Genomic DNA, 11423 nt, shown 5'->3' with positions numbered 1-11423 from the left:
AGTCAGAACTTAAAGCTTTAAACTCAAAGCTTTTACCTCAAAATCTTCAAGTTGCATCTTTTTGGTACAACTTCTACATTCTTTGGGTAATTTTAAGTCCAGTAGAAAGGTATACTAACTATTCCCCTTTTTTCTTGGGATAGGGGTGAGCCATTTGTCATGTCTAAAAAAGACAAGAAACAGCCCCCCACTTTACCTCTAAAAAAGCCTCTGAAATTTTTTGCTGGTTATTAGTAAGCCATAAGTTTTATCTGGCTCCTACCATCTCAGTACTAAGGGGGAAGTTGAAGAGTTTTCTAAGAACTTCTTAAACTGTCAGTGAAAACTAGCATTAGAGATAAACTATGGTATCTGAAAATCAGAAAATAGCTTTTCTCCAGCTGTCTTATCAAGTAGCAGCACAGAGCTGTGAGATGCACTTATGGCAGAAAAAAAATTGGGTAAAACACTGGGAAGCATGAAGTGTGTTTTGGGCACCCATCAACATGCATGGTCTACAGCCAAGAAAAAAAAAAAAAAAGACAATCCCTCGTATTTCAGAATTTCTCCAGATTACCAGAATGTAAAATTGGAAGTGACTGAAAAATCACAGAGCACAGGCAGCAGCATCCCTCCTCTGAGCATTAATCTAAACATTTCTTTGGGGGGGATTGGAGGGGCTTGCAATTAATTTTGAGGGGAAATTTCTAGGGCTGTGATGAGCCCATCTTGTTATGGGTGCAGCACACAGCCAGCCCAGCCGGTTTAGCTACACGTGTGGTCCAGGAGGGCTGGCAAGGGTCAGCTTTGCTACACAGCTCCAGTTCCCACCCCAGGATGCAAACAGCCCCTGCCAGGCACCAGCCAGCTCTCCAGGTGGGGAGAAAGTCAGGGCCAAGGCTGATGGGGGAAAGAAACAATCTGTGTGCATCTCCCGTGTTTAATCCCAAAACACAAGGATTTAGAAGGGAAATTTCTGATTCAACAGCTTTGACTAGCAGATGTCAACCTTGCTAACAGTAATAACATGGATTTGTTGTTTTTGTTTGTTTGTTTTTTAAACCAAGCCTGCTTTTTTGCCTTTCAGTGTTTTCCTGTTAATTTTCCCCCTAAGCTACTGAAAACAAGCTTGGGAAGGATAAATATTGGAAACCATGGATAAACCCCAATTCAGTACTAACCAGGCAGACTTTGTGTTTACACCTCGTGTTTAGGAGGGAGGCTGAGTGAGAGCAGAAAAGGAATTGGAACGCCAAGCTGCTTTGCCAGAGGTGCAGAGGGAGCTGATGGCTCCAACCCAGATGCCCTTTCTAGACAGCTTTCAGTGGGGGTTTAAGGAAGGCTCAGTCTGGAGGTGTAGCAAGATGCCACAAGAGTTTTCTTGCAGCAGCATGAGGTTTAGCACAAGGGTAGAAGGTGTAGCCAAGGATTGTGGCAAGGATTTTTTGGAAAACACGGGCGAGAGAGAAGCTGTATTTACTTTGGTGGAGTTAGTTTGGAGCTACAGTAGGATAAATGAGACTAAGATCTAGTTGAGTTGTTAAAACAAATGAATCTGACATAGACTTCAATAGACTAATTCCAGATTTATATTACATTGAACCTGGAGCCAGTGAATACACTGAGCTGTGATCATTATGAAGAACAATATAGAAAAACAAATCACTGTATTAAGAGAAACAAATAGACCCTGGAAAAGTGCCATGCATTTAAACTGAGCCAGAGTGACTTGGGCTGGTCAGTGCCTATTAGATCATCCTCATGTCCAGTCATTTGTTTTCTGTATCTTAATTGTGTTGAGAAGCTCAGGCAGAAGAAAGAAAAAGCAATTATCTTGTTCTTAATAGAAGAGTCTGTTTAAATAATAATAATAAAAAAACACCAGGCCAAATGAAGGCCACAGCAAAATCAAGGGAAAGGCAGATTCAATCCAACACAAGTTGCTCAGGCTTTCTGAGAGAACTCTCTCTTGAAGTACTGACCTCCCTCTCTTAAAACCTCCCTCCTCCACCTGCCCTAGTCAACACAAAGCAAGAAGTTAAACATCTGTTTCTGCTTGCTAACCTCCTTTTTTTTTTTTTTTTCCGTAGGAGGCTCTTACTGCCAAGAAGGGCACTGCACATACTTAACTCCAAAAGATCAAGTGAGGATAAAGGGAGTGGTTTCCTGCTCCTCGAAGCAGCCCGTGCTGGCACAGGAATGCTGTTCAAGCACAGCTCTTCGTCATCTCCAGCATGAATGAAAAGCCCAGGCAGCCCGGGGACAGAGTGAGCAGGATCTCCTGTAAACCAGGGCAGTGAGCTGACCTCCAGTACTGACACTGCCAACCCACCATTTTTGTCCTGTGTGTCATAGCTTGGTCCCTCAGGCATTATCTCCATGAGCCACGAGTAAAGAGAAGGGGAGGAGGAAGAAGGAATTCCTTCGAGGAAGTGTCCTTGTCCCACATGCATCAGCACAGCATCTCCCCAGCCCAGCTGCATCCTTCCCACCTGCAGCTCCAGTGCTGCCCCCTCCTCCAGGCTGTTTCAGAGGAGCAGAAAGAAAAAGACAATTTTATGCTTCCCAAATGCCAAGCACAGCACCAAGTACCCAGGTCCCTCCAACCGTGCTCTGCCCATCAGCTCACACAGACTGCACCTCCAGGGCTGGGGTGTCTGCCCACTGCCTCCAGCTGACCCAAAGCACCCCCCACCCTCTGAAACCTTGGAGAGGTGAGATCATCCAGAGCAACTCATAACACAAACATCCTGACAGTTCTCACTAACATTTTCCACAGGTTTCTCCTGCTCCATTAGCTGTCACCAGACCGTATCACAAAGCGGTGCCGTAATTTATGGCTCTGTACTTTTGCACATGTGAGTTCTTGTCATCCCTCTGATTCTTTCTAAACAGTCAAAATCTCCAGGTCAAAGCAGCAAACATGCTCAGTAAACCCAGTGTCTTGGCAATCACTTATAACCTGTTCCTCATGACAAATTTAATTCCTCCCATCCATACATATTCCTTAAAAATAACTTTTTAAAAGTGGCCATCTTCCTGGTAAGAAGCAAGGAATCGATACGAATGTGTACACTAAAGTCATAACTTAACCAAAATCTTTCATCTCAAAAATTTGCCCACAAGGCTCAAGGACCAAGGAAAGCAGACCTAAATTTTATTGCCTGGATCTGACCTTTAGCTAGAGCTGTAAGCAGAGAGAAGTAATGGAAAAGAGGAAGGGGGCTGTGCTGCACAGATGGGACTAAAAAAGGAACAAGAAAAATGCACTCAGTAAATGAGGCTTTCCTTGCAGAGGTAGCTCCTTCCTGTGAGGTCTGATGGAGAGAGTTTCTCTAGAGAAAAAGTGGGAACCCTCTCACACCAGTGAATTTGACAGAGGGCCCTCAGCCCAGCTGAGGCATGGTGGCTTCTCCTCCAGCCTTGAATTCTGGAGAGCTCAAGTCAAAGCCTTGCTTCATGTGGAGTTACGGAGGGTTTTCCTGCCAAGCCCAAAAGATCCCTGGTTCCAGGTGCAACCACAGAACAGTTCATGGAAAAGACTCTGGAGCACTCCCAGATCCAATGCCATGGGAGCCAGGCCACTCACATCACTGCTTCTGCCACAGGATGCACATGCTCTGGAAATGTGGCTCCCCAAAACATCCCTTGGAGTGCTGTGCCCAGGCAAGGCAATAAAAATCAAACAAAACTTCCCCAAGAAAACTGTTGGACTGCAGCTGTTAAGTGTAACTCAGCAATGAGCACTCAAGCTTGGGGCATCAGCACTTAGTGAAGGCAAATTCAAACCCTGTGGAGCAACAAGAGGAGCCACAGCTTCTCCAGGACATGACCAAGAGCGTGGGGAGAACGGGGAAAGAGGGTGCTTGAGCTTATCCTTCACAAGCAAGGCCTGGCCAGCTTCCACAGGGACAGGAGAGAGGGCTGTTCTGGTCAAGCCTGGTACACAAACTATTAAAGTCAGCTTAACAGCATGGATGTCATCTTGGCCAGTGCTACTGAGAGCTCTGCTGCTCCATCCTGGCCTCTCACCACATCGTTCTCAAAGGCAGACACAGAGCCATGTGTTTCCTGCATTTGCATCCCAAAATGAGCAGTGCCACATCCCAGGGGAGGCAGCCTCTGTTCTGCAACAAGGCACACCCTGGCATCCTTTTCATAAAAGGGACTTCAAACACTTTCAGAGATCCCTCAGACACCTTCTTCCCGAGACAACCACCAACAGTGGTGCCCTCAGACCCTCCCCACAGGTGAGGACCAGCACCATTCCCTGCCCCATGGCAGCATCTGACCATGGCCCAAGCATCTGCATGTGCTCCTGATGTGGACAAAATGGTCCCTGTGGTGGGATGCTAATGGGCACATAAACACAACCAACAGAGTCGTTATTGCTGGCGCTGTGGCCCAGGTAGGCATCACCAATATTTACAGTGGAGTATGGTGGTGGTTTTAAGGAGTATTTGGATTTAGGAGCCATAACATTATTTTGAAATATGGACACTGTTGGTGGATGCTTAAAGCTCTGCTACACTGCAGCATAAACTCAGTATTAATTTTGGCTCCACAGAGGAAATTGAAAACGGTGTCCTCGAAATCATTATGCTGAGTGAAAATCAGCAATAGGGGAAAAGACAGCCTGGAGGGAAATAAGAGAAAATTGACTTCAGGCAGCCCAAACACCCTGTGAGACTCACTCAGCCCAGGTCCAGGGAGGCAGAGGATGTCAGGGGAGCATGGGGGGATGCAAAGGGCTCTGGCAGAAGTGCTCCAAGCAAAGTGCCACAGTCCCCTCACAGCCATCCCTGCAGGCACTGGAGCCCCACATCCCAGCTGCACCTTCCTCAGGTGCTGGTAGGAACCCTTAGGGGATGAATTTTTGCCTGTGAAGAATCATTTGCCCTAATTTTAGCCCTTATTTAAATAAGGCTATGTAACCTGTCTGATAAGAGTAAGGTGCCATGTTCCTGGAGGGACTGTGCTGATGACAAACCCTGTCCCAGCACCCTCAGAGCAGTATTGATGTCTGCCAGGGCCCTTCTGCCCTTAAGTACTGGGTACAGGCTGTACTCAAAGGACACTACCCAAATCTTACAGTCTGTATCCTGACAAGTGGTAGATATGTTGAATTAAACCATTTTGTCCAGTCAACCAAGACCTCCATCTGCCAAACCACCATCCCTTAAAAGGTGCCTGACATAGGCAGGGCAGACCCAAAGGGAAACAGTGCACATGCCAGCTGCCACACAACAAACTTCACCTGCCAGCAACACATACCCATAGCAAAAGTGGGTTGGTTTGCACTTTATTTTTGTGTGTGTATATATATATATATATATACACACACAAAAATAAAAGGGCCCACTTCAGCTGCCACCCCAAAAATATTCCCCCTGCTGACTCTGCACGTCTGGGCCTCTCTGGAGAGAGCTGCACAGATCCTGAATGACCAGCACTGATCTGTAGGCACAAAGGATTCAAAGTCTATTTGAATGAGCATCAGAAATAAGTGGGAATAAGTGGGGTTTATTGAACTGAGATAAATGCTTGGATCTCATCCATGTAGAAAGGAAATACTCAGAATTCATCTGAGAGTTGACTCAGACCTGCCCTTTCAACCTCATATCCTGACATTGCAACCCACCTATATAAAAATAATAAAACACTCTCTCCTATCTCTATTGAAGCTTTAGCAGGTAGCATAACTGAGTCTAGAGAGAGGGTAAGAAAAAAACCAACAACACAAAACCAAACAACAAAACCCCTTGAATAGTTCCATAGGAACACCTGATGGTGTTTGTTCTCCTCCTTTTTCCCTGTTTAGAACAAAACCCTGCAGCTGAGGCAGCAGTGAGGACTCATCTTTACTTGGGCACATGACAGGCATTAGCCAGGCCATGGCAGAGGAAGCAGCTGCTCCTGCTCCCCCAGAAGCCATTGCCAAGCTGCAGGGATGGCTCCAACACAGCAGCACATTCAGTCCCCCAGTCTCATCCCCACAACTACTGGGGCACAGACCATGGAGGGATGCCAGCCAGGACCACTGGGAAGGCAGACAGGGAAGGTCTGCTTTGCAAGTCCCCACCAGCTTTAGGAGGAAAGCATCAAGCAATCAGTGGATTTTCTTGTTCTCAGCAAGGATTTGCAGGAATGGAGGTCTGGTTTGGTATGGCTCAAATTAGCTTTCATATGTATAAAATTGTTCTGGCAGCCCAGCTGCCCTTTATTCAATGCAGATTGTGTGCACTCCCTGCTCCCAGGCTGAGCAGAGCAAGCATTACCTCACCCACTGGGTAGAACTTCTCAGCTCCCCAACTTCAATAAAAATTCTAACACCTGCAAGCTTTTTAAACAAATCACGTGTATTTGAGCTGAAACCCCCCCACATTTTCTCCTGAACTAGCAGCCATGAAGAAACCAAATCCTCCAGAAGACATCTGGCTGGTGCTGGTGTAGTTATTACAAAGCTCCCCTACAGTGCTGGTGGCAGAGAGCCCATGGCCCTGCCCCACAAAGGCCACTCTGTACCCATGGTTCCCTCTGCCATACCAACCTTCCTGGGAACCCAGTGGATTCATTTCAAGAGTGTCTTATAAAATAAAATGTTGTTTTGCAAATCTAAAGTGAAAGGAGGGAAGGCAAAGGATGAATCCTCTGTTTGCTTCCATGGGTGCTGCTACCGGAGCAGCGTGATAGAGGCTGAAGCACACCTCAGAGGGTTCGTGGTGTATCTGAGCACAGGGATACCAGGAAAAGTGTCTGGGCAGAGGAAAGGGAGAGGTTTCCAGTTTACATTCCTGAGTACAATCCTCTGAAAAGCCACCTTCCCATCCCAGCAATAACAAGAAATTTGTACTTGAGGTGGAGATGCTGCTAACTAGGAGCTGAGTGCTGGCTGGGTTGAAAACAGCAGGTTTCCACCAGACTTGAGGCCCAGAATTGCTTAAGAGATTTGCCAGAGCAGCTTCCCAGAGAAGGCTCATTCATCTTAAAACAAACAAACAAACAAACAAAAAACAAAAAACAAAAAACAAAAAGCGGAACCAAACACAAAACCAAACCAAAACCAAACAAACCCACTCATTTGCTTTTCCCCCAGACCTTCAGAGCACAATTCCCTTCTGAACCAAAATGGGAAAGAAGAAAAGCCACTGCAAACCCCCACTTCTTTCCAAAGCCCTGCACAGCAGAAAGGCCCACGTGCAAACCTCATGAACAACCTTTGTTCTGGTGACATTTCCAGCCCAGTCACTAGGTCAAAGAGAGCACGGACAAGTTTAATTAAACATCCAGACCGTCTGGTGTTGCTTTATTATCACCTGAACCTCCCCACTGCTTCTCCAGTGAGACCTGAGGCAGATAATCCTGACAGCAAATTAACAAGTTTATCTCGGTTGATTGACCCAGACTTTGGAACCATAGGAAAAAGAACAAGGTCTTGAAGTTCAGCAGAGCTGGGTGCCAAGTATCAGTCCTGAATGACACCCAGACCTCAGCAGGAGCAGTGTGACTTTCCTTACCCAAAGTCCTGTCACCAGCAGCTTGTGCAAACCACACAAATGCTGCAATTAGTATCAGAGATAAACCAGATCCATTAGTAGATGGAAGGGGAACTCAATCTGTTTTACAAATGGAAATGAAGTAGCAGCCTCAATTACAGGATTTTTAAAAACATGCAATTTAGCAAAATGTTGATTTCCTTTTCCTTTACTTCGTTCTTTGTCTTTTAGATACTTCAGCTCAAGTAGCAGGCAGTATATTAACCGACCAGATTTTGGCAATGTATTTAATAATCAAGCTCAAATAAGTGCTCTTAGGAAATAATTTTATTTACAGTTCAGCTGGGGAAGAATATTAAAGCTTGAGTATTTGCGTAAAATTATCCTCCAGTAAAATATTCTGAGGGCATTTGGGCTGTAGATGACTCCTGCTAGTGAGTCAGAGCACAGCACTTGACCTTTCAGAAAAGTCATCATTTATTTGGGATGTAGAACAGGATTTGGCCTCCAGCTTCACCCAGCCAGGGTGGGCAATCACCACCAGCAACAGAGTTTTACTGCTTCCCTCACCCCTCCTGTCCCTGAGCCTCAGGCAGAAGGTTGAGGGGGCCCTGGCAAGCAGCAGAATTGCTCCTAAGCCACTGAACTCCCTCCAGTTGCTTTATGTATGGATATATTTTGCCATTCTGTAGCAAGAGCTGGAGTTTGGGAACTCTGCATGAAGATATTTTAGCACATATCATGTATATACCTGTATAATTTTTTTTTTAAACTGGTCCAGCCCACATTACTGCTTAAATAATTGAAGCCTAAATAATGCTCAGCATTAAACATATTTTGCTATGCTTTCCTCATGGCACTTTTCCCACTCCAAACTGTTTGGAAAATGAACAGAGACTAAGTATTAACTAATTAAATTTTTCAAAACAAGGGTTAATTAGGGTGTTTATTTTGGATTATGTATACACTGAGTTATTACATGCTGTACAGTACCATAAAAGAAGAAAAAAAAAAAAAGCAGGATGAAAGCAGAAAGCATTCCTAAGCCCCAGAACAGCCTCCTTGGCTGCTATGCACCTACATTAACCATTACCTCACTACTTCAGCTCCAGCCACCACCATCTGGGGGGTTTGTAGGCTTAAAAGCATAAACCCTTCCAATCCAAAAGGAAGGTCCAACAGCCTTGAACTGCAACTGGAGCAGATTTATGACATTTTGGGATGATAGTGGAGCTGAAGAGAATCCATATTTGGTTGAAAATAACATTATACCAAAAGCCTCATCCAACACACACTCCTCTTTCAGTCACGTTTGCTGTGCCAGATGCAGCAACCAACAAGGCCAGGAGGTCCCTTAGACAAATGGCCCTCTTCTTCCTCCAACCCCCTTTTTTCCATTTTGTTCCCAAGTTGTACAGTTTGAAAGATGCAGTCTAAGTTCTGAATACTTAAACTACACAATTATCTACAGACCAAGCTAATGGCTGGAGTCCAAGGGCCAGACCACAGTAAAAGAAACAAGCTGGTGAAGATTCACCCAGATTCTGGTTTTCACCCATACACTGACCCTATAACCAAGCCACACAGGATATATGGATAAACCACCTGCAGCACCTAAGAGGTGGGAAGATACACACTACTATCAGTGATGTAATTACCTGACAGTATGCAAACACACAGATCTGCCCTGAAAAGAGGACATGAGGGGCACTATTTTAAAAACAAAGGACTCCAAAAAGCTTTCTTACTTTCTCAAGCTTATTTTGTGGAGCAATACTTTGTATGTGCTTAGCCTACAGCAATGGGAACAGTGTCAGATTTATCTACTTGAGGCATTTCCAGCATGCCTATCATGGTGGCATTTAAGATCCATTTTATCTGAAGAGTCTTATGACAGCTGACATGAGATCCTCTCTTCATCACCAGAATAAGTCTCTGCATTTCAGCTTTCAATTCATTTTCTATACAAACAGAAGTCCTGAGTCAGTTACAAAATGCAACTCCTCTTTCAAAGCATCCTCCACAGCTTCAGTGAACAATAACCAGCTTGATAGCCCAAACAGCCAAAAAACAAAAAAAAAGAAAATTCAACTCACTGTCACTCTGAATATGAGATACTATCCTTGAGTTCTGCTTATCCAGAATCCAGACAACTCCTGTAGAAGCTTTTCTCCTGCTGGCCCATGTCAGTGTAATATAAGCTTCAATGGAGCATCAGAGATGCAGCTTCCAAGGGCACTTTCAGACAAGCTCTGCTGGAACTTGTAAGGGGGCTAAAAAGGATGGTGCAGCAAGGATGGATGTGGAAAGCAAAAACGGGTGTGTTCCTGGTTTATCACCTCATGATTTGGGCAGGACTACCAGGAGGAGCAATCAGAGCTCCACCTGACACCTTCACAGGAGGCAAAAGTAGCATCAGCTGCTTGTTCTCACTCTGATGTCCTGTTCCTGCCCCTGCAGGTCAGGATTCCTCCTGTCATGAATCTTGGCTAGATTGCCAATTATTTTCCACCAGCTTTTGTCACATTTATTACCCGATCAGAGGACCAAAGTGGGTAAACTCATTTTACAGTCATTGTTTATGAAGGAATGCAGATAAAACTGTCTCCCTGGATATTGTGGTGTGTTTTTTTTTGTCTACTTAACATTTCTCCAAATGCAATTTATTAAGAAAATATGCTTTCTGTAGATCTAGGAAGGCAAACCTAATTAAAGTTAGTTTACAGAGGAACCCTATACTACTTGTCTTAAAGAATGAGTTGTTAAAGCCAAAGCTTTTTTTTTTTTTTTTTTTTTTTTAACTCAAATATTTTTGTCCTGCTGTAGAAGAGAAAATACATCTTTGAATGATGGGTATCTCAGAGATTTGATTTTATTCCCCTTTTCTCCTTTCCTGATGGTCTTATGTTTTACATTTATACCCTTCGGGAAGATTGCCTGGGAAACTTTTCTGATGATTCCTTGAAGGTCATCTACAGTAAATGTGATACAAAGTGAACCCAGATCTCAGGCTTTGCACATGTTCATTATGTAAATTACAGGAGCTGTGAAGATGGAAATGAGGCATACAGATGCTGTTATGCACAAAAAAGCAGAGGGAAATCTTCAGATTTCCCTTCACTACAGAGGCAGTTGGTGTCTACAGGCACTCTCCTCCCTGTGGTATTTCTAGCATGAAAAGGTCTCAGATCCTCTATGGGTGTTATTTCAGAAATTACCATCTCTGTGGTCCACAGTGTAGGTCAAGGATTAGGGACAGATCTTTAAATTCATCACACATCTGGGGAGAATCAAGGGGCAGATTTAGCTGCAACCTGGATGGGAGGGAATGGGGGGGGGCAATCATTCACCCTCATGTCATTCCCTTCCAACCCACAAAAAATCTGTCCAATAACCTTATTTCTGGGATTAGTTTTGTTGATTGCTGTTAGCCCAGGAATGTACCTGCATTGTGAATTGCAGTGCAGAGACACAGAAGTGGAGGAGATAAAGATTCAGCACTCAATTTCATGCCTCCTTGGGCGTATCACTTGAAGGCCAGATTTTGAAAGATGCTTGAGATTAAAGGATGAAGAAAGGTAACCAGCTTCATTTTCAGATCCATTCTCAGGTAGGTATTTCCTGTGCATTTCAATAGGAATTAGGAACCCCTGTGCTTTTTCTGTAGATTACTGAATGCCTTTGGGTGGCTGGTTTCACCATGAGGAGACAAAGCACATTTAAATGGCAGACCTTAAATTGCACTTTGTTTCACTGTCCCACCTGAAAAGAAAGAAGTGTGAATCTCCCTTTATTTGGTTCTCTCAGGTCTTTCTCAGGTGTGAAGCACAATTCTACTTTAAGAAATACTATCAAATAAATACCATTAAGAGATCCTCTAAGTCTGATTTCAAGAAGGGATGAGCACTCAGCAGCTAATGGGAGCTACTGGTGTTTGGCAGTGTTGAA

The sequence above is a fragment of the Calypte anna genome, chromosome 9, assembly GCF_003957555.1.
Source record: "Calypte anna isolate BGI_N300 chromosome 9, bCalAnn1_v1.p, whole genome shotgun sequence".
Taxonomy (NCBI): domain Eukaryota; kingdom Metazoa; phylum Chordata; class Aves; order Apodiformes; family Trochilidae; genus Calypte; species Calypte anna.
This window is presented reverse-complemented; position numbering follows the sequence as displayed.